Source organism: Arachis hypogaea, chromosome 17 (assembly GCF_003086295.3).
Source record: "Arachis hypogaea cultivar Tifrunner chromosome 17, arahy.Tifrunner.gnm2.J5K5, whole genome shotgun sequence".
Lineage (NCBI taxonomy): Eukaryota > Viridiplantae > Streptophyta > Magnoliopsida > Fabales > Fabaceae > Arachis > Arachis hypogaea.
Window position 1 is genome coordinate 41,212,036 of NC_092052.1, and position 27,855 is coordinate 41,239,890.

General features: G+C 38.4%; 1 non-coding gene across 1 annotated transcript; it reads right to left on the reverse strand.

Moving 5' to 3' along the window:
- Nucleotides 1–7,844: 7,844 nt before the first annotated feature.
- Nucleotides 7,845–7,951, reverse strand: LOC112767848 (small nucleolar RNA R71). Its single transcript, XR_003185289.1, has one exon. It is a non-coding gene; the product is annotated as a small nucleolar RNA R71 (small nucleolar RNA).
- Between the last annotated feature and the right edge of the window lie 19,904 nt (nt 7,952–27,855).

The window sequence follows — 27,855 nt, forward strand, 5'->3', positions numbered from 1 at the left end:
CTAGATTAATAGGTAAAGTGGTAGAAATCTAGGATAGTGGATTGAATGGTAGCAGTAGTAGTGACTCCCATAAATCTGCAATACATATATATATATAAAGTACTAAATTGGTCCTCTATATTTGGGCGTAATTCTATTTTGGTCCTTAAGGTTTAAAGTGTTCTATTTGAATCCAAAAAAGTTTCATTTAGCATCAATTTAGTCCCACAGTGAGGTCAAAATTAAATAATTAACAAAATATCCTACATAACAACTGTACAAGAACAAAATCGATAATCTGGAGAATAAGTACAAATTCCAGAGGCATAAAATCAACCATTGATGCATCAATATATATATATATATATATATATATATATAGGCCTGAAACATAAAATATCTCTACTGAATCAGATATTTAAGGTGGCCTATCTGGAATAAGGTTGAAGGACATGAAGTTCAAGCATGCTTTAGGTTCTTCTTGGAAGAAGGACAAGGAAAAAATATTATTGGAAGATGATGGGCTTGTTAGAGAGAATTTGGATGAAGAAGTAGATTAGCTACAAGTGTTGGGCAACAAAAAAGATAACCATGCATATGATCTAATTCATGATAACTCTGATAGAAACAATTCTTGGAAATATAAAGAATTGAAAGCTCCCTAAATTCTAATGAGGAGTAGAGTGAAGACGATATTGATGATATGTTCCCAATGTTCTCTGAGGGTGGCCGATTTGGAGAACTGAAGTTTTAAGTTGGAATGAAGGTTAATTTAAAAGGAATGAGAGCTACAAGGTGAAAGTTATATGCAAGTGGACAACCAGAGAAGATGAAGATGTCATTAGATGTCCATGGGTTGCTTATGCATCCAGAGACCATGAGGAGACCTACTGGCAGTTGAACACTTTTAATAATGAATACATATGTCTTAGGATGAGCAAAAATAGGGTTGCAAACAGGAGGTGGCTTGTTGGCAAGTTGGTTAAGAAGTTGAAGAGGCATCCGAACTTGAAGCACAGTGAGGCTAAGGCATATTTTAAGAGAAAATGTGATTTGGACCTAAACAAATTATCACTTACTAGAGCTCTAACAGACACAAGAAATGTTGTTTATGGTGATGCAGCTGTTAAGTATGGTTTGGTTAGAGAGTATGCAAAGACTCTGCTTAAGAGTAATCCAGATTCAATTGTGAATATTGGTGCATATCTCCAAGGGAAAGATTTCATTTTTAATAAAAATGTAGTGTGCCTCGATGGATGTAAGAAGGGTTTTAAGGCTGGATGCCACCCATTGATTGGACTAAATGGAGCCTTCTTGAAGACTCAATTTGGGGGACAAATACTTTTAGTTGTGGGTCAGAACACCAACAACCATATCTATCCAATTGCTTGGGTGATTGTAGATGTGGAGATCAAATAGAATTTGAGGTGATTTTTGGAGATGCTTCTTGATGACATGGGTGACTATCACTAACATGGATGGGCTTTCACGTCAGACATGCAAAGGTTAGTGAATGTGATCTCTGTTGTGGGGGCCAATATTAGTATACTTATTAAATTTGGGAGTTTTTCTCTGAGTTCATTTAATTTATTTGGGAGGTCTAATTGAGGCAAGATTATGTAATTTGCATTTGTATTTGGTGTAAAGTTTGATCCCTACTGTATAGGAGCTCATGCTAGGGATACATCATAGATTATGTGTCTAGCATTTATGGAAGAATTTTAACAAATAATGGAATGAGTATAAGTATAGAGGCCTCTTATTGAAGTGTGATAGGGAAACAATCCGACATGGTTTTGAGCAAAAGATGGATCGGCTAAGGAGGCTTAATGAGCAATCATGGGCATACTTGGATAAGTGACCTAAAGAAGCATGGACAAGGACATTTTTCAGCCATGGACCAAAGATTGATAACATTTGTAACAACGCTTGTAAGATTTTTAATTCAAGGATCAAGGAGTATAGAGCTAAGCCAATAACAACCCTGTTAGAGCAGGTTCATATGTTTGTATTGAGAAAAATTGCAAAAAATAAGGTGAAGTTATACCATCATGTTGGTAATCTCCTACCAATATAACATAGCAGATTACAGAAGATCAGAAAAGAATCCCAGAAATGGACACTAGTTTGGTGTGGAAATGAACAGTATCAGCAGTTTGAGATTCATGACTGGCCTACCAACATGGCTGCTAACTTAAGAAAGAGCATTTGCACTTGTAGGTTCTGATAAATGACAGGTAATATTTGTTTACATAATTCTTGGTTTGGTATATTTCATTGTGAATGTCGTGTTATTACTAATTCTTGGTTTATTTAAATAATTATTGGTTCTGGCTGTGGTAATATTTGTCTTTGTAGGCATGCTATGTGTCCATGCATGTGCAGCCATCTCTAGGGTTAATCAAAATCCTGAGGATTATTGTCATCATGGCTGAGTATGGAGACCTATAGAGCTATATATATGCACTCTCTTAATCCAGTACTAGGGGAGGATCTTTGGGAGAAATCTTAATACAACAAGCCTCTTGCATCGAAAATGAGGAGACAACCAAAGACCATTAACCAAAAAGAGAATAAAAAGAGAATAAAGGATACTGATGAAGATCCCTTTAGTCGTAAGAAGTCAAAAAATTCAACCAAATTAAAGAGGCAGTATAAGGAATTCACCTGTACTTATTGTGGTACTAAAGGGCACAAAAAAAGAAGTTGCTCTCATAAGAAGGTAGATGATCTTGCCAGTGTCCTTGCTGCTTGATAAGTCTACATTTTATGATAATTTTTGGCTTGAATTGAGTTGATTTCATCATATAAACTTGCATTTATTCACTTAAATAGCATGCTTTTGTGAATTCTCTCTAAATTACACCTAATTGTTAAAAACATGATTTTATGCTCTAAATAGTCAACTAATTCCACTTTTATTCCATTTGATCCATGATATATTTTGTTGAGTGATTTCAAGACCAATAGACAAGGATGGCTTGATGCCAGGGCATTTCGGCCAGTTTCACTGACCTTTTCTTTGCTGTTTTAGGGTAGTTTCATGCATTTTCTTAGGAAATAAGCAAGTTTTGGGTAGAATTACACTTACATCTTGATTCAAGCAAACATTGAGAATTTTATTTGATTTCATGAGAATTATACATGAATTTAATGACAAATTGGATGATGCATGACTCATAACTTGGATTAGAGCTTTGATGCACTTTATTTGCTTGATTTCAGGACAAAGGAAGCAAGGAAAAGCCACGTTAGTAGCCACGTTAGTCTAACTAACGTGACCACTAACGTGGAATGGGAGCTAGCTTGCAACATTAATGAGAAAAGTAATTGCCAATAACGTCTTCGAAGCCATCATAGCCCACGTTAATTACCACGTTAACTACATTAACGTGGTAGTTAACGTGGAAGAAAAGGAAGCTCCAAGCGTTAGTGGTAAAAGTAAGTGCCACTAACGCTCCAAAAGGGCAATTGGCCACGTTAAGAGTCACGTTAACTCAGTTAACGTGAACTCTAACGTGGAAGAGGAAGATAATGCCAACGTTAGTGACACTCACCTTTGTCACTAACGTTGGACTAAGCCCATATTGGCTACGTTAAGAGCCACATTAACTTGGTTAACGTGAACTCTAATGTGGAAGGAGCAAGGAATCGCCAACGTTAGTGACACTCACTTTTGTCACTAACGTTGGACTAAGCCACTATGAGCCACATTAGTTACCACGTTAAGTGAATTAACGTGGAAGCTAATGTGGAGGAAAGAATTGATGAGCCAACGTTAGTGACACTCACCTTTGTCACTAACGTTGGAGATGGCAATCACTACCACGTTAGTGGCCACGTTAAGACAATTAACGTGGGGCACTAACGTGAGAAGGGGCATTTGGAGCGTTAGTGACAAAGGTAAGTGTCACTAACGCTCTCGAGGCTAAGGCATGCCCACGTTAAGAGCCACGTTAGTTATACTAACGTGGACTCTAACGTGAGAAAAAGGGCTAAGGGCAACGTTATTGGCAAAGGTAAACGCCAATAACGCTCGCGATGGACCAAGAGGCAACGTTAGTGGTCACCTTAGTACCACTAACGTTGAAGTTAACGTAACTCATCTTGGGCTAGGAACGTTAGTGCAAAAGGTGATCGTCACTAACGTTCTCGAACCCACATTTTCACTTAACGTTAATGCCACTAACGTCCTAACCAAAGTCCATGCCTACTTCACACTTTCTCTGCAAGTAAAGCTGAGCCCACTAAAGATTCCAAACTGCTTTAACTCAAGATCCAAAGGCCCATATCCAAGACTTGAAGAGCCAACTGGAAGATCAGAAGAGTAGTATATATAGGAGTAGTTTTGAACTAGAGAGAAGCTTTTGGGGATTGAGAGGACCACTCTCTGTATAATTTTACTTTCTCTACAACTTCTAGTTTTACTTTCAGAATGCATTCTCCATCTTTGTTTTCCATTCCCAGAGCCATGAACAACTAAACCCCTTTCATTGGGTTAGGAAGTTCTGTTGTAATTTGATGGATCAATAATAATTTTCATTATTCTTCTTTCTTTTCTCTTGATTTTACTAGAAAGCTTTCAATCTTTATCCAATTGGGTAGTTGTCTTGGAAAAGAAGCTATTCATACTTGGATCTCTTCGGAACCTTGGAAGAGGAATGAAGGGATCATGCTAGAAATGCTTTCTCGAGTTGGACCAAATTGGGGGTTGGGCGGATATGGTGACATATAATTCTTCCAATACTTTGATTTGGAAATACATGTAGTATAATCAGTGACCATACTTCATCTCTTCTCATGAGCAATTAGACCAAGGAATTGGCTATTGATCAAGATTTGAGAGATTGAATTACCAAGGAATTGGAATTCAATGACTTAAGATTGCCAAGGAGATCAATGAATGCATTGATTGAGGAAGAGATGAAAATGAACTTGATCCGGAGAATGCAACATCTCCTAAGTCCAATGAATCCCCCATTTCTGATCTTACCCATTCTCTTTAATTTCTGCAATTTACTTTCATGCTAAATTCCCCATTCCCCATTTAAGATTCTTCACTTTACTTTCCGTCATTTATATTCAGCTCTTTATTTCCAGCATTTACATTTTCTGCCATTTACTTTTCCGCCATTTAATTTCCTGCAATTCTCAAATCAATTTCTGCTTAGCTCAACTAGAATGTTCCTCTAATTAAAGTTGATTGACCAATCAATCCCTGTGGGATTTGACCTCACTCTATTGTGAGTTTTTACTTAACGACAATTTGGTATACTTGCCGAGGGAAATTGTTGAGAGACAAGTTTTCGTGCATCAAGTTTATGGCGCTGGTGTGCGAAATCGTGATCATTACTTCCTTGGTAACGGCGCTAAAAACTCAATACGCACGTTCATGATCTTAATTCTGTTTCACAACTTCGTACAACTAACCAGCAAGTGCACTGGGTCGTCCAAGTAATAAACCTTATATGAGTAAGGGTCGATCCCACGGAGATTGTCGGCTTGAAGCAAGCTATGGTCACCTTGTAATTCTCAATCAGGCGGATTCAACTGATTTTATGAATTGATAAGTAAAAGATAAATAAAATATAAAATAGGATAGTGGTACTTATGTAATTCATTGGTGAGAATTTCAGATAAGCATATAGAGATGCTTTCATCCCTCAGAACCTCTGCTTTCCTGCTGTCTTCATCCAATCCTTCCTACTCCTGTCCATGGCAAGCTGTATGTTGGGCATCACCGTTGTCAATGGCTACTTTCCATCCTCTCAGTGAAAATGGTCCAAGATGCTCTGTCACGGCATGGATATTCATCTGTCGGTTCTCGATCATACTGGAATAGGATCCATTGATCCTTTTGCGTCTGTCACTACGCCCAGCACTCACGAGTTTGAAGCTCGTCACAGCCATCCCTTCCCAGATCCTACTCGGAATACCACAGACAAGGTTTAGACTTTCTGGATCTCAGGAATGGCCATCCATGGGTTCTAACTTATACCACAAAGACTCTAATATCTCGGACTTGGTCCCCTGTATTAGATATCCAAGAGATATCCATTCAATCTAAGGTAGAACGGAAGTGGTTGTCAGGCACGCGTTTATAAGTTGAGAATGATGATGACTGTCACGATCATCACATTCATCATATTGAAGTGCGAATGAATATCTTAGAAGCGGAATAAGTTGAATTGAATAGAAAAACAGTAGTACTTTGCATTAATCTTTGAGGAACAGCAGAGCTCCACACCTTAATCTATGGTGTGTAGAAACTCTACCGTTGAAAATACATAAGTGATAGTGGTCCAGGCATAGCCGAATGGCCAGCCCCAAACGTGATCTAAAGGATCAAAAGAAGTTCCAAAGATGTAACTAAGGATGTAAATACAATAGTAAAAAGTCCTATTTATACTAAACTAGTTACTAGGGTTACAGAAATAAGTAAATGATGCAGAAATCCACTTCTGGGGCCCACTTGGTGTGTGCTTGGGCTGAGAATTGAGCTTTACACGTGTAGAGGCTTCTCTTGGAGTTGAACGCCTGTTTGTAGCCTATTTCTGGCGTTGAACTCCACTTTGCAACCTGTTTCTGGCGTTTGACTCCAGAATGCAGCATGGAACTGGCGTTGAACGCCAGTTTGTGTCGTCTAAACTCAGGCAAAGTATAGACTATTATATATTGCTGGAAAGCCCTAGATGTCTACTTTCCAACGCAATTGAGAGCGCACCATTTGGATTTCTGTAGCTCCAGAAAATCCACTTTGAGTGCAGGGAGGTCAGAATCCAACAACATCTGCAGTCCTTCTTCAACCTCTGAATCTGATTTTTGCTCAAGTCCCTCAATTTCAGCCAGAAAATACCTGAAATCATAGAAAAACACACAAACTCATAGTAAAGTCCAGAAATGTGAATTTAATTAAAAACTAATAAAAATATACTAAAAACTAATTAAATTATACTGAAAATTATGTAAAAATAATGCCAAAAAGCGTATAAATTATCCGCTCATCAGGCGCCGTTGCTGGGGATTGATTTTGTATCAACAATGATTAAATTGGTGGATAACTAGATTGAGCATTTTTTTATTTTGTTTGATTTCATTTGAGTAATTCACTTTCAGTTTAGTTATTTTCTTCCTTTCCCCCTACCCCTTTCTTAGTTGTTTACTATTTAGTTCACTGACCCACTAACTGTTTGATATATTGCATCACTCACACTAACATCATTTCTGCAAAGAATACTGTCTACATCTATCTTTCTTGCTTGTGATTTGTGGGTTGTATGACAGGTAGAAGAAGCAGTGCTTCAACTTCCTTTGATTCTAAACCTGAGAGGACCTTCCTTAGATTAAGGAGGGAAGCAAGAGGAAAGAGAGTAGTTGGTACGGAGGAAGAAGAGGAGTATTTTGAACCAGACATGGATGAGAATATGGAGAACCATCATGAAGAAGAGGCTCACAACCATGGCAGAGAAGGCCCAGTGCGTCATGCTGGGCAAGAGAGAAGAGTTCTGGGATCCTACATCAATCCAAACCCAGGAAACTGTGGAAGTAGAATCCAAAGGCCAACCATGCATGCCAACAACTTTGAACTAAAGCCACAACTCATCACCCTTGTTCAGAACAACTGTTCATTCGGAAGAAGTGTGCAAGAAGATCCCAATCAACATCTAACCACCTTCCTGAGGATATGTGATACTGTGAAGTCTAATGGTGTTCATCCTGACACCTACAGACTACTTCTATTCCCCTTCTCACTCAAGGACAAGGCATCTAAATGGCTGGAATCCTTCCCGAAGGAGAGCTTAACAACCTGGGAAGATGTGGTGAACAAGTTCTTGGCGAGATTCTATCCTCCTCAAAGAATCAACAGGTTCAGAGCTGAGGTTCAAACTTTCAGGCAACAAGATGGTGAGACTCTCTACGAAGCATGGGAGAGGTTTAAGGATCTGATAAGAAGGTGCCCGCCAGATATGTTCAATGAATGGGTACAGCTACATATTTTCTATGAAGGTCTTTGTTATGAATCAAAGAAGGCAGTAGACCACAAATCCGGGGGATCTCTGAACAAGAAGAAGACCATTGAAGAAGCCATAGATGTCATTGAGACTGTAGCTGAGAATGACTACTTCTACGCTTCTGAAAGAGGCAACACTAGAGGAGTGATGGAGCTGAACAATGTGGATGCACTGCTAGCTCAAAATAAGATGATTACCAAGCAGTTGGCTGACCTTACCAAGAAGATAGAGAGGAATCAAGTAGCAGCAATCACCACTTCAGCAGCAACTCAAGAAGGAGTGAATGAAGAGGCAGAGGGTAGTCAGGAGCAAGCCAACTACATTGGAAATTCACCTAGGCAGAACTTGACCCATACTCCAAAACGTATAATTCTGGTTGGAGGAACCACCCAAACTTTGGGTGGGGAAACCAACAAGACCAAGGCCAAGATCAGAGACGTCACAACCCCAACAACCATGCGGCTCACCAACATTCCACACAGAGATCATATCAGCACCCACTTAACAACACACCTCAACATCCATACCAAAGCCAAAATGGCCCTTCTCATCCCTCGAATCTCAACTCACCATCATCGGAAGGAAGACTATCAAGGATTGAAACTCTACTTGAAGGCATATGTAAGGAAATCCAAGATAACAAGGTGTTCAAAGAGGAGGTGCAAGCTAATCTCAAAATCCAGGGAGACACCATTCAGAGGCTAGAATTTCAAGTGGGATACCTCTCTGAGAAGATTCCCAACCCTACTGATAGCTTCCCAAGTGACACAGAGAAGAACCCGAGAGGTGAAGCAAAGAAGGTCAGATGGGAAGATTGCAAGATGGTCACTACAAGTGATCAAGGGACTGAGGAAGAGCCGAACAAACCATTAGAACAACCTGGAGACACATCAGCAGAGAAACAGGAAGAGGATCACCAAGAAACCAAAATTACACAGAAGGAGTTGCTGAGACTCTATGCACCTTTTCCCCAAAGACTCAAGGGTGGTGTAGAAAAGAGAATATACTCAAAGTTCCTTGACATATTTTTATCTCTCCATGTGAACATACCATTCATCAAGGCTCTCCAACAAATGCCCTCATACATTAAGTATATGAAAGAGTTGCTGACAAGGAAAAGCTCACTCAAGGGAGGGCAAACAATAGTGATGAATAAGGAGTGCAGTGCTCTCATTCAACCAGAGTTGCCTACAAAAAGGAAGGACCTAGGGAGTTTTCACATCCCCTGTGCCATAGGAGAAACAATGTTTGACAAAGGACTCTATGATCTGGGAGCAAGCATCAACTTAATGCCTTTATCCCTTATGAAGAAGCTGCAGATCAATGAGCTAATGCCCGCAGACGTAGTCATCAGGCTGGCTGACAAAACTCAAAAACAAGCAGTAGGAGTGGTGGAAAACGTGTTGGTAAAGGTTGGAAACTACTTCCTTCCTACAGACTTTGTCATATTGGAAATGGAAGAGAGTCACCTTCACCCAATCATATTGGGAAGACCATTCCTAGCTACAGCCAGAGTGCTCATAGATGTGGAGCGAGGAGAGCTAATATTGAGGATACATGACGAACAACTCGCATTCAATGTCTTCAAACCCTCAAAAGAAGCAGATCAGGAAAGCAAGGAACCAAGGAAAGAGCATGACAAAGCACTGGTGGAAGAAACAAGCATTGAATCACAGAGAATCCCTTTGGTTGATGAACAAGATAATCAGCAGCTGTCACAGTGATGAGAGAACTTTTGCGTGGTCTAGAAATTTGCGGATAAATCCTCGTTGCAAGTATAGTTTCTAAACCTTCAAAAGTCCTTTCATACAAACGTTTTGGTTGTCACAAGTAACAAACCCCTTTTTAAATTGATAACCGAGTATTAAACCTCGGGTCGTCTTCTCAAGGAATTGCAGGGAAGTATGTTCTTATTATTGGTTATGAGTTTGTAAATTGGGGTTTAGGAAGTAAGGTGGGAATATGTTATATGACAAGTAAAATAAAATAATAATAATAAAAATAAAATAAAATCTCTTGGCAAGGTATGAGAACCGGAAGTCCTATCCTTATCAATTGCGATGAGAATTGGGTTTTAATCTCACTTTGTTAACCTCTAACTATGAAGGTAAATCAAGTGGATTAATTAGCTTAATCCTCATGTCCTAGTCAATTCCTATGGAAAGACTAGAGTTATTGGAGCAACTCCCAATTTCAACCACTGCTTTATTTGACAGCTCAAGCGTTACCAATAAATCAACTAAAGCCAAAAGGAAAAAATCTAAATTATTTAAATAAAGAAAAGCAATCATAGATCTGAAAATACCTCAAATTAGCACTAATGAAGACATCAAATGTAACATGGAAGAGTTCATAAATTAAATTAGAAAAATAAATAAAAGGAACATTGAACCTCTGATCGCAAAAGATGAAATAATCATGAAGTGAAAAGAGTCCTAATTCTAAATCCTAAGAGAGAGGAGAGAACCTCTCTCTCTAAAACTACATCTAAAACATGAAAAGTGAATTATGAGAGCCTCCCTATGAATGGATACAGTCCCCCACTTTATAGCCTCTAATATGTGTTTTTTGGGCTGCAAACTGGGTCAGAAACAGTCCAGAATTCGCTGGTTTTGAATTTTGCCACGCTGGATTTCTGTCACTGCGATCCGGCCGCATGGATCACGCGGTCGCGTCGCCTAGCGTCAGGGAAACTATAACATATTATAAATCAAATCGAAGCCCCGGACGTTAGCTTTCCAACGCAACTGGAACCGCATCATTTGGACCTCTGTAGCAAAAGTTATAGCTATTTGAGTGCGAAGAGGTCAGGCTAGACAGCTTAGCAATTTCTTCAACTTATTGCATTCCTTCCACTTTTGCATGCTTTCTTCCCATCCTCCAAGCCATTCCTGCCTTATAATATCTGAAAACACTTAACACACATATCAAGGCATCTAATGGTGATAAGAGAGGATTAATAATAAGCAAATATAAGTCCAAAGAAGCATGTTTTCAATCAAAGCACATAATTAGGAATGAAAATGTAAAACATGCAAATAGTATGAATAAGTGGGTAAAGAGTTGATAAAATCCACTCAATTGAGCACAAGATAAACCATAAAATAGTGGTTTATCAACCTCCCCACACTTAAACATTAGCATGTCCTCATGCTAAGCTCAAGAGAAGCTATAAAGATAAAGAGGAATGGTAGAATGTATGAAATGCAACCTGTGAATGCAACTACATGCAAAAAATGTTTCTACCTACTTGGTTAAAAGTAAATAAATCTCCAAGAATAAATATGAACTGGATTTCACTAATTCAAATCATAAAAATGAAGTACAAATAGACTTGTAGAAGAAAATAGCTCGTGAGAGCCGGGAACAAAAAATCGAGCATCGAACCCTCACTAGTAGTGTATATCACTCTAATCACTCAAGTGTTTTAGGTTCGATTCTCTCAATTCTCTACTAACCTTGCTTTCTAAGGCTTTCTCTTCATCTAACAATCAACATAAATTTGATGCACAAATACACATATCAAGAGGCCTTTTAAGGGTTGTAATGGGGTTAGGGTCAAGGTAGGATTGTATTTGGTCAAGTGGACTAAAATCTGAATCCTTAATTAATCTTAAACTTTCCACCTAACTTTAGACAATCCATGTAATCATAATACCACACCTAACTATCCATTAACCATGTTTTCCACATATTCATGCATTCTAATTTAAAGTACAGTACATATGCATTGCTTTCAACATTTACTTTGGGACATTTTGTCCCCTTTTTGCTTAATTGCTCTTTTTCTTTTCTTTTTCTCTTTTGTTTTTCTTTTCCTCTTTTTTTTTTTTTAAATCTCTCAATGCATATGATTAATTTATTGAATGCATGAACATGTCCTAAACATTTCTTTCACATAAAGATACATAACATACTCAATTCTCAAACCAAATGTTTTCAAACCCACTTTTCCCCACACTTAATTCATGAGCACTCTCACTAGTCTAAGCTAACCAAGGATTCAAATTTAAGGACATTATTGTTTTTCGCTTAGAGTTAATGATGTGCTAAAGTAAAGAACAAAGGGGTATAATAGGCTCAAATTGGTTTGCAAGGGATAATGAAGGGTTAAGGCCATATGGGTATGTAAGCTCAGTGAAACAAAGGCCTCAATCATATAAGTGTATGCATACATCAAACCATGGAAATATAGAATCAAGCAAGACAAAGATCACAATTTTAAAGAGAAAAACACACTAAAACAAAATATTGGTTGGTAAAATGCAACCAATTCAAATAGGCTCAAAGATCTCATAGGTTTTGTGTGTTTGAGCTCTAAACCATGTTCCAATATAATATTTCTTCAAACAAGTGTAACAAAAAATTTTATTCAAATTAGTGAAATACTTTAAAAGGTTTCTTGAAAAAGAAAATATTACTTTAACCGAGTGGTAAGATATGCAAAAATCAAACAAATATGCAAATGCAACAACTAATCTACAAAGAAAATTTAAACATTGGTGTTTGAGACAAGAAAGTACTAACCCATGGAGATCGGTATCGACCTCCCCACACTTAAAGATTGCACTGTCCTCGGTGCATGCTGAGATATACAAGTGGACGGGTTGCTTCAACTGGGGTTCTTTTCGTTCCTTTCCTTGCTGGTGATTTGGGAGTAGCTTTCTCTTTACCCTTCTTGGTGGCCATCCTGAAAAGGGAAGAAGAAAGTAACTTAAATTCAAAGGGATGAGCAAGGAAGAGAATAGGAAAGGTGGTAATTATTGCACATTAAAAGATAAATGATGTTGACACATGGTCATGACTACATGTGAAAAATCATAAACGGGAATATAGCAGTGCATATGAAGATAATTAAATGCAAGGTGTTTATTGGCATGCAGACAAAGGCATGAGAAGCATAGATCAAGCATTTAATGTCCAATTTAAATTACCAAGTCTTTTATACTAACAACCTGTTTGTAAGAACAATTATATTAAATTAATAAAATATAAAAAGGGAATTTGTGAAAAACAGGCATCAGAATAGTAGAATGGAATAATCTAGAAAAATACATAATGCCATACAAGCTTTTTCACAAACACAGAGCATGCATAAGTTATTGAAAGTATGAAATTGAACATGCAAGTAACCCTTTTTAAAAGTAATATATAATTGTCAAACAAATCTTAAATAATCCACAAAAATATATAAAAAATGATGACCCAAATAAATTTCTAACACCAATAAAAATAATGCAATGAATGAAAGTATGTAATTAAATTAAATAAAACATAATGACAGTAAAAGAAAAGAAGAAAGGAAGAAGAAAGAAATAAGAAAAGATAAGAAAAATAAGGATTAGAGAAGAAAAGATAATAAAATTGACTGATCTGGATATTCTGTCCGCCGCTTGTGACGCGGTCGCATGAGTGACGCGGTCGCGTGGTCCGCGATAAGGTCAGGTGACGCGGACGTGTGGGTCACGCGATTGCGTGGCCTGTTTTGTGCGATTGGCGCGAGTGCAGCCTCGTGGTCGCGCAACTCTCTGTTCGAACTCTTTTTGCCAAAAATCTGGGTGACGCGATCGCGTGGGCGTGCGATCGCGTGAATGGCCATCTTTTAAAAACGACGCGGATGCGTGGGGCACGCGTTCGCGTGGTGAGGCTTGGGCTTCCAGCACGAGTCCAGCCCAACTCCAGCTCAACTTTCTGCCATACACCCTTTTTACGCCGATTTCAGGTCACACGGCCGCGTGGGTGACGCGGTCGCGTGGGAGGCATGTTTTTCATATGACGCGGATGCGTCAACGACGCAGTCGCGTGGGGTGATTTGTGCCATTGGCACACCTCCAGTGCTGCTCCTGCGAAACTCTCTGTTCATATTAATATTGTCTCCCATCTCCTTGCGACGCGGACGCGTCGCTGATGCAGTCGCGTCGCGTGCTCACTTTTTTTTTTTGATAATCTGAAAAAGATGCAGAATGCAGTGTTAATGCAAAACTCCAGGTTCAATATAACAAAATAAAATAAAACTAGATAACAAATAAAACTAAATAAAAATGAAAAAAAAAGGAACAATCATACCATGGTGGGTTGTCTCCCACCTAGCACTTTTAGTTAAAGTCCTTAAGTTGGACATTTGGTGAGCTTCCTGTTATGGTGGCTTGTGCTTGAACTTATCCAGGAATCTCCACCAATGTTTGTGATTCAAGTGTCCTCCGGGATCCCAAACTAGGCGCAGAAAGCCTTCAAGTAAGTTAAAGCAAGTGACCAGGCTCCAAGAGTGGTGATTGATAGAATGGATTCCTGGGTCCCAGACCTTGCCTTTGCACCCGTCTTTTGGTTGAGCAATATTGTTCCATCCGGGTGGCAAGCAGCCTAAATTCTCACGTAGGTGTCCAAACAACTTTCTAGACCCATTCAGTTGAGCTCTATACCAACCTTTACGTTTAAAATTAAAGCTTCCAACCATGATGAACCTTGCAGGACAATTCTTACCACTGGCCATCTTCCTCTTACTCTTAATGTCACAAAGAGCTCTAAGTTGACCATCCGTCTCCAGTAGCCCATATTCAAGTGGAATTAGAAAGCTAAGGGATATGAAATTTACCCACTTGAATGTTGTGAAGGATGATGGCAACTTAGGGGGAGGTATTTTCAATGAAATTGCAAGCTCCACTCCCTTGTGCTCTTCTCTGATAATTACCACCTCTTTGCAAGCTTCTTCAATTTCAACCTCTTCCTCTTGGTAGCTCTCTTTCAATTCAATCTCCTCTTCATTGCTTTCCAAGGGCATGGGAGGTTGTGCTTCTTCTTCTTGAATCTCCATCTCTTGATCAACCTCTTCCAAGTCTTCAACTATGATATGCTTTGGAGGTTGTACACCCTCCTCAGCATCAATTTCAACCGTCTTGGAAGGAGGCTCTATGTCTTGACTTTCCCATGGAGGTTCTGCATCTCCTAAGTCTTCAACCACTTCTTCTTCTTCAATAATTCCGGCTTCCTCTACTTGTTCCAGTACAAATTCATGCTTCGTACTGTTCACTGGAGTTTCTAGTATCTCCTTCATACTACGTTCTTCATTAGATTGTCCACATGAAGCCATGGGGGTTCCTTGAGTGTCCGAACGTCGGGAAGCTAATTGATTCATTATTGCTTGCCCCAATTGATAATGGTTGCCTGAAATCGATCCACTGTTTCTTTTAGGCAAACCTCTGCTTCTTGAGTTGCCGGATTTGGACAGGACACATAGAGAAGTGGTGGTGGTTGGGAGTGAGTGGATTGGAATTGGGGTGGTTCTATATATGGTTCATATGGCTTATAAGGTGGTTGGTATGGTGGTTGAGGGTTAGGGTCATATGGAGATGAATGGTGGTAGTTGGCTTGTGAGTGTGGTAGTTCAAAGTTGTGTTGAGGAAAGGGTTCATAGGCATATGGTGGTGGTTGTTGATAGTCCATTGGAGGTGGTTGTTGCCATGAGGGTTGATCAAATCCTTGTGGCTCCTCCCATCTTTGATTGTTCCAACCTTGATGCCTGTTCTCATTGTAATTTCTTCTTCCTACAACATAATTGTAACCAGACTCATAGCCAAAGGGGTGAGAGTTCATAGTAAATAGAAATTAAAAATAAAAACAAATTGAAATTAAAAGATTATTTAAATTTTTAATTTGAAAATTAAAATTTTTTGAAAATTTTTAAATTTGAATTTTAAAATTTGATTTTTTTTGAAATAAGATAAGATAAGATAAAAAATTTTAAAATAAAAACCAATAACCTTTTAATTTACGAAAAAGCAGAAAAAATAAAAACAGAAATAAAAACAAATTAAAATCAAAAAAATATTTACAATAACCAATAATAAGGCACACGTTTGCAATTCCCCGGCAACGGCGCCATTTTGATGAGAGAACTTTTGCGTGGTCTAGAAATTTGCGGATAAATCCTCGTTACAAGTATAGTTTCTAAACTTTCAAAAGTCCTTTCATACAAACGTTTTGGTTGTCACAAGTAACAAACCCCTTTTTAAATTGATACCGAGTATTAAACCTCGGGTCATCTTCTCAAGGAATTGCAGGGAAGTATGTTCTTATTATTGGTTATGAGTTTGTAAATTGGGGTTTAGGAAGTAAGGTGGGAATATGTTATATGACAAGTAAAATAAAATAATAATAATAAAAATAAAATAAAATCTCTTGGCAAGGTATGAGAACCGGAAGTCCTATCCTTATCAATTGCGATGAGAATTGGGTTTTAATCCCACTTTGTTAACCTCTAACTCTGAAGGTAAATCAAGTGGATTAATTAGCTTAATCCTCAGGTCCTAGTCAATTCCTATGGAAAGACTAGAGTTATTGGAGCAACTCCCAATTTCAACCACTGCTTTATTTGACAGCTCAAGCGTTACCAATAAATCAACCAAAGCCAAAAGGGAAAAATCTAAATTATTTAAATAAAGGAAAGCAATCATAGATCTGAAAATACCTCAAATTAGCACTAATGAAGACATCAAATGTAACATAGAAGAGTTCATAAATTAAATTAGAAAAATAAATAAAAGGAACATTGAACCTGTGATCGCAAAAGATGAAATAATTATGAAGTGAAAAGAGTCCTAATTCTAAATCCTAAGAGAGAGGAGAGAACCTCTCTCTCTAAAACTACATCTAAAACATGAAAAGTGAATTATGAGAGCCTCCCTTTGAATGGATGCAGTCCCCCACTTTATAGCCTCTAATCTGTGTTTTCTGGGCCGCAAACTGGGTCAGAAACAGTCCAGAATTCGCTGGTTTCGAATTTTGCCACGCTGGATTTCCGTCACTGCAACGCGGCCGCATGGATCACGCAGTCGCGTCACCTAGCGTCAGGAAAACTATAACATATTATATATCAAATCGAAGCCCCATACGTTAGCTTTCTAATGCAACTGAAACCGCATCATATGGACCTCTGTAGCAAAAGTTATAGCCGTTTGAGTGCGAAGAGGTCAGGCTGGACAGCTTAGCAATTTTTTCAAATTATTGCATTCCTTCCACTTTTGCATGCTTTCTTCCCATCCTCCAAGCCATTTCTGGCTTATAATATCTGAAAACACTTAACACACATATCAAGGCATCTAATGGTGATAAGAGAGGATTAATAATAAGCAAATATAAGTCCAAAGAAGCATGTTTTCAATCAAAGCACATAATTAGGAATGAAAATGTAAAACATGCAAATAGTATGAATAAGTGGGTAAAGAGTTGATAAAATTCACTCAATTGAGCACAAGATAAACCATAAAATAGTGGTTTATCACACAACTCAAGGAAAATCAGGAGGAACCTAAACCACCAGAGTCATATGAGACCATCAACAAAATTTCCTTGAAAGAAGAGGTCACAAAGAGCAGGGCAACAACAAAAGGAACAAAGAAGAAAGCACCAAGGAGATGGAGGAACAAGAAGATCCCTACAGAAGATTTCTCTCCAGGGGATAAAGTGATCTCAGCTTACTTCCTAGATATCCCACCTCATCTTCCCACCATCCCATCTCAGCTACCTAAGGTTTTCACCATCAACAAAGTTCTCTCCCTAGAGCATGTAGAGATCCTTGATGAAGCCAATGGAGATAGATTTACTGCAAGAGGGGAAGATCTGAAGCATTACCAACCACCCTGACAAAGGGCAGAACGTCAAGCTAGTGACGCTAAAGAAGTGCTTCATGGAAGGCAACCCATGTTTTACATGTTTTTAAAAGTAGTTAATAATGCAAGGTTCATGAAGTCTAAATCAACTCTGACATATACTTGAATGAATCCTTTTATGCAACATATAGTGAAGAACAAGTTTGGTGTTCAAGGCACACTAAGAGAATATGAATGCAATTTATATCATGTCACTCTTAGAACCTTGAACAAATCTTTTTACTCCACATGGCCACAAACTAAGTTTGGTGTCACCAATGTTGCATACATGGACAATCAATTAGTCAGTTGGTTTGTACTTGTCAATAGCACTTAGTCAGTTAACAACAAAAATTTTAAAAAGTGGTTACTCTTTCTTTTCTTTTAAATTTTGCCACCACTTTCCACAAATTCATTAATCACATCCCTTTATTTGTAGGAGAATTGATGGGACAATTGAAGAAGGAGGATTCGGCCACCACAAAAGGAGAGTACTATACACGTGTTTTCAAGGATGATGCATTGGGAAATGTTGCCATGCAACATTGAAAGAAGAACACGCTTGGAAACTAAACCAACCCCCCTTCATAAAGTTGATGATCCTTGTGCTCATCCCATGATAAACCCCATCCGTTCATCACACACCCACTCCATCAATCCACACCTTTCATCTACCCACCATTTCTCTATATAAGATACTCTTATTCCATACTCCTTTCACATTCCAATTTCCATCCCTTACACTTCCCATTTTCAGCACCCAACTCCTTTTAACCCATCTTAACCGGCCGAAGTTCATTATCCACACCCTTTACACCTTCACATCTCAAAAGTCACTTATGGCATCATCAAGCTCCAAGAGGCAAAAGAGGAAGAAACCGGTAGAGAGCACCCCTTTTGATAAAGGGAGATTCAAAACTGCATTTCATGAACTTGGATTTGAACGGATAAAGCTCAAAAAGATATTTCCTGAGTTAACATTCCAGTTCAATGAGGATGCGTGCCCACAGATTCGAGAGAAGATTGAACAAAGGGGTTGGCTAAGGCTCACGAACCCAGAAGCAAAGATAAATGCAAACCTCATCAAAGAGTTCTATGCAAATATGGTTAGAGAAGGCAAAACTAAGGCCCCCACCTTCAAAAGTTATGTGAGAAGAACAGAGGTGGACTTCAGCCCCAATGCCATAACAAGGACTCTTCAGCTGAAATCGCCACATTTTGATGAGCCCAGTTATCATGTGAGAATAAGTAATGGCCCCGACAATGATGAACTTGAAGAAATTGTGAACGACATGTGTGTTATAGGATCTGACTGGGAAAGGTATTCGGATAGGAGACCCCGATTCATCAGGAGAGGAGACCTCATCCCGGAAGCCAAAGGATGGTTTGAGCTCGTGAGGAGATCTATCCTCCCAGCCGCGAACAATTCTGAGGTTAACACTACTTGAGCTACTATGGTACATTGCTTAATAAAGGGTGGAGGCATTAATGTGCATGAGATTATAGCTGAGGGGATTCAAGAGTCAGCCGTGAAGAATGATCCAGGTGCTAGACTTTGGTACCCCAGCACCATCCTTAGACTGTGCACGAAAGCCAAGGTAGTCTTCGAGGACAGCAATCCAAGTTGGGTGAACCCTGGAAGGTCAGTCACGCTACAGCGAATAACTTATGTGGCACCCGCCCAACAACAAAGAAGACCTCAAATAGGGAAAAGAACAGCACAAGAGGGACCTCACCGAGAAGAATCTCATCAGAAAGAATACCAGCAAGAAGAGTACTATGATCCAACCAACATCAACTTGAATCACATTCACGGAGCCATTGAGGAGCTAGCAAGGAGTTATATGGAGGGACAAGAACAACAACTGCACATTCAAGCCCAAAGAATGGATCGTCAAGAAGAACTGCTTTCTAATTGGATGAATCAACAAGGGGAGTGGCAGAAATAGCAAATGGAACACTACTCCCAACTCACTCAAGCCATCAATCAAGTGACTGAAAGGCAAGAGCGTTAAGACAAATGCCTTCAAGAACTCAACCAACGACAGCTAGCTCAAACAAAGGCATTCAATGAGTTTAGCGTACTGAATGAAGGATGGCAACTACATAGGGAGGAGTTCAACATAAACACTCAAGCCAAGTTGAACTATATGTCTGGTCATATGCATAATCTGCACTCTGCAATCCCTAGGTATGATGAAGTCCAAAAAGAGCTAACAGAACAAGAGGAAAGGAAGGTGAAACAACAGAAGGAAATATTGAAAAAGAAGATGGAAGATGCTGGCTTCTGGAAAAAGTTGATTGGAAAAGGAAAGGGAAGTGGGAGTTCAAGCACTCAAGAAAAACACAAAGAGGACAAACAAGAGGGAGAGCATGAGCAATCCCATGAGTAAAAAAGGTGGTGGAGTTCCCTCATTATCCCATCTTTTTCAAGTTTTAAATAAGGAAAATCATGTATGAGATAGAACATGCTTCCATAGTAGCTTAGGAATTTTCAATTCTGTCTTTAGTATTTTCATTGCTTAGGTCATATGTGTGCTGGTTCAAGTTACCTGTCTTCATTTTCACCTTGCTTACTTGTATGCTTATCCCTTGAGTCAAATAAAAAGAGATGTTATGAAAAGACCAGAGTGATGTTCAAGTTGTGGAGTAGGTCCTTAAATTTGTGGTGTAGTAATCACTTAGCTAAGTTGGTTCACCAACAAGGTAGGAAGGCAACTATCTGTCCTAAATCATATGCTTGAAACACACCCCATGAGACTAGCTAAATAACAAGATCCTAATAAGAAAAAGGAAAAGAACAATAAGAGTTGAAAAAGAAAGAAAAGTAATAAAGAATAAGGCTAGGCACCAAGGGCTTGAATCTTGAGGGATGTGTCTGTGGTGCTCTTGTACCAAGGATCTGCTTGGATGAATAAGTTCTTAGGAGTGCTTCATCACTTGGTAACTTGGGTTAACTAACCCGGGATTATCAACTAAAAATCCACTATCAAGAACAACTTTGCTACAGAACATTTAGTAACCCAAAGAGGTGCTGGACACCAAGGCCTCAAGGAAAGAAAATAACAAACCATGTGCCTGTGGTGTGCATGTATGGAGGAGAGAGACTTGAGGGAGTAAGTCCTTAGGGGTGTTTCAACACCTAGCACCTTGAACCAACTGGTTCGGGAGTGTTGGCTGAAAGCTTATTTTAAAGAGTCGCCCCCTCACAAAGCACTTAGCCTAAGGATGCAATAAACCTTGAAAAGACAAAGGGATCAATAAATAAAAGTCTCAAAGGGTGCAATCAAGTGAGTATTCCCGGGCATGATAAAGGTCTGAAAGCCAGAAAAGGAATGAACCTAAGTTGCTATGCATGAAACCCCATAAAACCAAGGACATGACTTCCACAATAATGATTAATTTCTCTTGTCATTTCATTCATCATTCTCTTATTCCAGTACTTGCTTAGGGACAAGCAAGCTTTAAGTTTGGTGTTGTAATGCCAGGGCATTTCGGCCAGTTTCACTGACCTTTTCTTTACTGTTTTAGGGTAGTTTCATGCATTTTCTTAGGAAATAAGCAAGTTTTGGGTAGAATTACACTTACATCTTGATTCAAGCAAACATTGTGAATTTTATATGATTTCATGAGAATTATGCATGAATTTAATGACAAATTGGATGATGCATGACTCATAACTTGGATTAGAGCTTTGATGCACTTTATTTGCTTGATTTCAGGACAAAGGAAGCAAGAAAAAGCCACGTTAGTCTAACTAACGTGACCACTAACGTGGAATGGGAGCTAGCTTGCAACGTTAATGAGAAAAGTAATCGCCAATAATGTCTTCGAAGCCATCATAGCCCACGTTAATTACCACGTTAACTATATTAATGTGGTAGTTAACGTGGAAGAAAAGGAAGCTCCAAGCGTTAGTGGTAAAAGTAAGTGCCACTAATGCTCCAAAAGGGCAATTGGCCACGTTAAGAGTCACGTTAACTCAGTTAACGTGAACTCTAACGTGGAAGAGGAAGATAATGCCAACGTTAGTGACACTCACCTTTGTCACTAACGTTGGACTAAGCCCATATTGGCTACGTTAAGAGCCACGTTAACTTGGTTAACGTGAACTCTAATGTGGAAGGAGCAAGGAATCGCCAACGTTAGTGACACTCACTTTTGTCACTAACGTTGGACTAAGCCACTATGAGCCATGTTAGTGACACTCACCTTTATCACTAATGTTGGAGATGGCAATCACCACCACGTTAGTGGCCACGTTAAGACAATTAACGTGGGGCACTAACGTGAGAAGGGGCGTTTGGAGCGTTAGTGACAAAGGTAAGTGTCACTAACGCTCTCGAGGCTAAGGCATGCCCACGTTAAGAGCCACGTTAGTTATACTAACATGGACTCTAACGTGAGAAAAAGGGGCTAAGGGCAACGTTATTGGCAAAGGTAAACGCCAATAACGCTCGCGATGGACCAAGAGGCAACATTAGTGGTCACGTTAGTACCACTAACGTTGAAGTTAACGTAACTCATCTTGGGCTAGGAACGTTAGTGCAAAAGGTGATCGTCACTAACGTTCTCGAACCCACATTTTCACTTAACGTTAACGCCACTAACGTCCTAGCCAAAGTCCATGCCTACTTCACACTTTCTCTGCAAGTAAAGCTGAGCCCACTAAAGATTCCAAATTGCTTCAACTCAAGATCCAAAGTCCCATATCCAAGACTTGAAGAGCCATCTGGAAGATCAGAAGAGTAGTATATATAGGAGTAGTTTTGAACTAGAGAGAAGCTTTTGGGGATTGAGAGGACTACTCTCTGTATAATTTTACTTTCTCTGCAACTTCTAGTTTTACTTTTAGAATGCATTCTCCATCTTTGTTTTCCATTCCCAGAGCCATGAACAACTAAACTCCTTTCATTGGGTTAGGGAGCTCTGTTGTAATTTGATGGATCAATAATAGTTTTCATTATTCTTCTTCTTTCTTTTCTCTTGATTTTACTAGAAAGCTTTCAATCTTCATCCAATTGGGTAGTTGTCTTGGAAAAGAAGCTATTCATACTTGGATCTCTTCGGAACCTTGGAAGAGGAATGAAGGGATCATGCTAGAAATGCTTTCTCATCTTGGACCAAATTGGGGGTTGGGCGGATATGGTGACATATAATTCTCCCAATACTTTGATTTGGAAATACATGTGGTATAATCAGTGACCATACTTCATCTCTTCTCATGAGCAATTAGACCAAGGAATTGGCTATTGATCAAGATTTGAGAGATTGAATTACTAAGGAATTGGAATTCAATCACTTAAGATTGCCAAGGAGATCAATGAATGCATTGATTGAGGAAGAGATGAAAATGAACTTGATCCGGAGAATGCAACATCTCCTAAGCCCAATGAATCCCCCATTTCTGATCTTACCCATTCTCTTTAATTTCTGCAATTTACTTTCATGCTAAATTCCCCATTCCCCATTTAAGATTCTGCACTTTACTTTCCGTCATTTATATTCAGCTCTTTATTTCCAGCATTTACATTTTCTGCCATTTACTTTCCCGCCATTTAATTTCCTGCAATTCTCAAATCAATTTCTGCTTAGCTCAACTAGAATGTTCTTCTAATTAAAGTTGATTGACCAATCAATCCCTGTGGGATTCGACCTCACTCTATTGTGAGTTTTTACTTGACGACAATTCGGTATACTTGCCAAGGGAAATTGTTGAGAGACAAGTTTTCGTGCATCATGGCTTTGGAGAAGTGGAAGAATTTGATCCGTGATATGTTTTGTTGAGTGATTTCAGGACCAATAAGCAATGATGGCTTTGGAGAAGTGGAAGGAAAGCATGCAAAGTGGGAGAATTCATGAAGAAACAAAGGAGAAGAGCACATCGGTATGTTCGTACGCACACCTTCTTATGCGTATGCACAAGAGGAATTTCAGCAAGTGTGCGTACGCACACATGGCTGTGCATACGCACAAGTACAAACGCCTGCCTCATTTAAAATGTCACGTGCCTCGCGTTTTTAGGGGCCTCTTTGGCCCAAATATGAAGTGCTGAAGCTCTGTCAAAGGGGGGCAACATTCCATTCCAACACATACATACATCATATTAGGAAGTTTTAGTTAGGTTTTAATTAAGTTTTCTCTTAGGAAATACTCTCAATTCTCATTAGGATTTTATTAGGATTTTTAGTAGAGTTTGCTGTTTACATTTTAATCTTGGATTCTAGTTTGTTTCCATTGTAAGTTGTCCTTAATTTTCTCTTCAATTACACTATACTTACTCATACTTTTTTATAATTGAAGTCACTTTGTTAGTATATTTACTTTTGAATTCTTGAGTTTCTTGTTGATGAATTTGATGTTTTGAAGTTTCTATATGTTTGATTGAGTTACTATGGTTGATTGTTTGTATTGATTGGTTATAATTTCAAGTATCTTTTGTAATTCACTATGTTTTGTTATTGTGCCCACCAAGTGTTTGTTGAAATATTGATGAGCAGATATTTCATAGGCTTTTTGGGGTATTTTCATATAGTTTTTAGTAGGATCTAGCTACTTTTTAATATATTTTTATTAGTTTTTATGCAAAAATCACATTTCTGGACTTTACTATGAGTTTGTGTGTTTTTCTGTGATTTCAGGTATTTTCGGGTTGAAATTGAGGGACCTGAGCAAAAATCTGATTCAGAGGCTGAAAAAGGACCGCAGATGCTGTTGGATTCTGACCTCCCTGCACTCGAAATAGATTTTCTGGAGCTACAGAAGCCCAATTGGTGTGCTCTTAATTGCGTTGGAAAGTAGACATCCTGGGCTTTCCAGTAATATATAATAGTCCATACTTTGTCTGAGTTAAGGTCACGCAAATTGGCGTTTAACGCCAAGTCTCTGCCCTATTCTGGCGTTAAACGCCAGAACTGGGATAAAAGTTGGAGTTAAACGCCCAAACTAGCACAAAAGCTGGAGTTAAACGCCAGGAATAGCCTATGCATGTTAAAGCTTCAATGCTCAGCCCAAATACACACCAAATGGGCCCCGGAAGTAGATTTCTGCACTATCTATCTTAGTTTACTCATTTTTTGTAAACCTAGGTCACTAGTTTAGTATAAAAACTACTTTTAGAGACTTACTATGTACCTTGTGACATTTTACATCTGAATTTTACATCTTCTACGGCATGAGTCTCTAAACTCCATGGTTGGTGGTGAGGAGCTCTGCTGTGTCTCGATGGATTAATGCAATTACTACTGTTTTCCATTCAATCACGCTTGTTTCTATTCTAAGATATTCATTCGTACTTCAACATGACGAATGTGATGATCCGTGACACTCATCACCATTCCCAACTTACAAATGCGTGCCTGACAACCACTTCCGTTCTACCTTAGATTGAATGTATATCTCTTTGGTTCCTGGCTCACGAGTTTGACTGCCTCTCCTGACAACAGAGCTTTCAAATCTGTGAGATCAGAGTCTTCGTGGTATAAGCTAGAATCAATTGGCAATATTCCTGAGATCCAGAAAGTCTAAATTGTCTGTGGTATTCCGAGTAGGATCCGGGAAGGGACGACTGTGACGAACTTCAAACTCATGAATGCTGGGCACAGTGACAGTGTACAAAAGGATCAATGGATCCTATTCCAACATTAGTGAGAACCGACAGGTGATTTGCCATGTACATGGACCCTTTTCACTGAGAGGACGGCTGGTAGCCATTAAGAACGGTGATCCACCAACATACAGCTTGCCATGGAAGGAGACCTGCGTGCGTGAAGAAGAAGACAGTAGGAAAGCAGAAATTCAGAAGACAGAGCATCTCCAAAACCTCAACCTGTTCTCCATTACTGCATAACAAGTATTATTTAATCTATGTTCTTTTACTCATTCCAATTAAAACTAAGAATCATTGTTGTCAAACTCTCGAGTTAACTCGTAAACTCGTACGAGTTTAGATATAGAAACGAGTTGACTCAGACATAAACTCTATCCTGAGTAAACTCGGCTAGACTCGGTCAAACTCGGACAAACTCGTGAGTTTAGGACCGAGTTAGCGAGTTTGTATTTTTCTTCATTTTTGCTCAAAAAAACATCATTTTGAAACCAAAAAAATACTTTTTTTATTAGGGTTACGATAACACTCCCAAAGAATGAAAGAAAACTCACTCACAACTCACTCATCTGTGTCGTTGCTCTCAAGTCTCACTTTCTCCATGTTCTGCCGCAGTCGTTGTTCCCCGTCGAGCTACTGCTGTTCGCCTGCGTCTACTACCTCTGCTCTGATTTGCACCATTGTCTTTGTGAATTTTACCTATGTTGTCCTCTGCTTTGTATTTCTTCACATCTCCACTATCCGCAACTCCATCATGCTATCACCGTTCACGAGTTTGACTACTTCTCCTATAGTCCTATCACTGCTCTGGTTTGCGCCATCGTGAAATCCATGACTCTTTGTCGCCGCCGTTTTGTGCTGCTGCTGCACCCTCATCACCGCTGCCTGCTGCACCCTTGTCTTCGATCTACTGTTGCTGGGACTTTGTCCCCTTCTTTTCTTCTGTATCCTCTATTTTTTGTATACCTTTTGCCCTTTTTTGAGCATTTGCTTCTTGATTTAGTTTTTTTTTCTTTATAAATTTTATTGCTTCTAATTTTAGCCTATTGCTTATCGTTTATGTTAGATGACCAGATGGTTCATCCATTCATGGCTGATTAGTAATTAATTATTTTGATTAAAATTAATTTGATTATTTGATATTGTTCAATGTTTAATTAAAGATTTAGTATTACAGATTTAAAATTTTTAATTTTGTGTGTTCTATGTTGTATTTGTATAAGAATAATGATAGAAGATTTGAATGTGTATTTTAAAATATTTGTTATAACCTATGCTACTATTTTAATTTATTATGTGCTTTAAGATTGATATTATTAATTTTGAAGGGTTAGAATTGAGTAAATATACATTATGTATGAATATATATATAAACTTCATAACAGGTTAACTCGTACAAGTCTACGGGTTAACTCGCGAGTCGAGTCTACGTCAGCTCCACGAGTTTACTTAGACTCGCGAGTTTGACAACCTTGCTAAGAATTATTATTGATATCCTGACTAAGAGTTACAAGATAACCATAGCTTGCTTCAAGCCGACAATCTCCGTGGGATCGACCCTTACTCATGTAAGGTATTACTTGGACGACCTAGTGCACTTGCTGGTTAGTTGTGCGGAATTACAAAAGTGTGATTGTGATTTCGTGCACCAAGTTTTTGGCACCGTTGCCGGGGATTGTTCGAGTTTGGACAACTGACGGTTTATTTTGTTGCTTAGATTAGGAAAATTTTTCTTTTTGATTTAGAGTCTTTTATTATTGTTTTTGGTTAAAATTTTAAAATTCTTATTTTATTTTTCTAAATTATTTTCGAAAATTTTCAAAACTAGTAACTTCATAATTTAGTCTTCTGTTTGAGTTTAGTTTCATATTCTAAGTTTGGTGTCAATTGCATGATTTTATTTTTCTTTCATTTTTTCGAATTATCAGTGCTCAAAATATAAAAATTTTTAAGTTTGGTGTCCTTTGTGTTTCTGTTTTCTTAAAATTTTTTCAAAAGTTGCTCTTAGTGTTCATTGTGATATTCAAAGCTTCCTTGTTTGTTTTCTTTGTTTTGATCTAAAAATTTTAAGTTTTGTGTCGTTTTTACTGTTTTTCTCTTTCTTCATTAAATTCAAAAATATATTTTCTCTTTATTTTAATTAATTTTTGAATTCTGCCTTTAAAAATTCAGATTTTTATTTTAAAACTTCTTATTTTATCTTATCTTAGTTTTAGAATTTCAAAATTCAAATCTTTTTCAAAAATCATATCCAAGTTTTTTTTTCAAATTTTCTTAATTAATCAATTATTTTAGTTTTCAAAACTTTTATTTTATTTTCTATTTATTTTATTTTATTTTATTCGGTTGCTTTTAATTACATAACATAAAAATAAAAATAAAATTTATTTGCAATTCATATCAATTCCCTTTTCTCCATCATGGACATAAGTGGAAATGAACAGTCCAGAAGGACTCTGGGGTCATATGCTAACCCCATTACCACTGCATACGGGAGTAGTATTTGTATACCTTCCATCAAAGCAAGAAGTTTTGAGCTAAATCCTCAGCTCATTGTCATGGTGCAGCAAAATTACTAGTATTCCGGTCTTACACAGGAAGAACCTACTGAGTT